This window comes from Mus caroli, chromosome 6 (genome assembly GCF_900094665.2).
Source record: "Mus caroli chromosome 6, CAROLI_EIJ_v1.1, whole genome shotgun sequence".
NCBI lineage: Eukaryota > Metazoa > Chordata > Mammalia > Rodentia > Muridae > Mus > Mus caroli.
In genome coordinates, this window is record NC_034575.1 from 121,169,609 (window position 1) to 121,170,938 (window position 1,330).

At 52.8% G+C, this 1,330-nt stretch overlaps 1 protein-coding gene across 1 annotated transcript in view; it reads right to left on the reverse strand.

Annotated features, from left to right (window-relative positions):
* Window positions 1-1,330, reverse strand: part of Cd9 (CD9 molecule) — a 32,544-nt gene that overhangs the window by 6,608 nt on the left and 24,606 nt on the right. The gene's annotated exons all lie outside the window — the stretch shown is intronic.

Genomic DNA, 1,330 nt, shown 5'->3' on the forward strand with positions numbered 1-1,330 from the left:
CCCTTTGCACAGGAAGTGGGGTGTTCTGTCCCACCTGTGTATTGGGCTCTGAGCTCCGACTAGCGAGGACACAAAAGCCTCCCCTGGAGGCCCAGCTCTATCTAACTCATAAGCATTTCCCTCCGACTATTTGGTTCATTATCCCCAAACACCTGGCCCCCACTCTACTCCCTCCCCCACCCCAGCTCATTCCTGCCTTCTCTCCCTCCCACAGCCGGGTACTCTCATTTAGAAGAGTCACTGGTATATGCTGAGCATGGCACCCTCAGAGAAGTGTGGGTCCCACGTCTGCCGTGCCGGATTCAGGTGGGAAAATGGACAATNCTCCATGGCAGACGTACCCAGTGCAGGGAGGCCACCTTACTGAGGACATTTATACCCAGAAGGTCCCAAGGAGGGATGGACACTCATGGCCTGTGGCCACACCCCCTAAATTTCTTCACTCTGGCTATGGTCCTAGAAGGACACCACCACATAAAGAGCTGTGGGCCCGGGGCTGGGAAAACGTAGTTCTGTGACATGTCTGACATGTTGGTAGGCCTGGGACTGTGTCCTGCTGACAGGATGAATGTACCAGGGCTGACCTGGAGAGAAAGCCCTTCTATGGGTGAGGTATCGGCTGTTCTGCTAAGTCTTGCATTTCTGCCTCACTACACACCCTTTCTTGACTGTACAAGCTGTGGTCTCACGTCAGGAAACCTGAACAAAGAGGTTGTCTGAAACGTCAGCTACACACTTTGGCAGGTCTGAGGTTTGGCCACCCTATCATGCCAGAGAAATCAGCCTGGGTGGGTATAACCAGTCCTTCTAGCACGTGTGTTGGGAGGACTGTGGTTCCCACAAAGGGCTGGTCTCACGGTCCAATGGGAAAGAGGACCCAGAGGGCAAAGCCTTCTTGGCCCTTTGCCCAGGGACAACAATTTCAGTTTCCCAAAATATAATGGTTGTCCAGGCAGGGTCTAAACCTAGGTACCACCCAGTTCCCTGATGTGTCAGAGTCTTTGGCAGTAGCCCCTTGGCCCTGGAAGCAGAACCCTTGGAAAGCTTGATGGCACAGGTCTTTAATACTAACCACTCAAGAGGCTGAGGCAGGAGAGACTACAAGTTNAAGGCCAACCTAAATTCAAGGGCAAGCTTGAACAGCTTAGTGAGAGCCNGTCTCAAAGTCTTAAGGGAAAAAGAGGGATAGGGATACAGCTCAATGGCAGAGCGGGCACCCTAGCCTGCTGCAGGGCCTGCATTCAGTCTCCAGGGGCCTCCCTCCCCCAAATCATCATCATCATCATCAATTACAACCACTACTGTAAAATGCTAACAGGGCCCAGAGCAA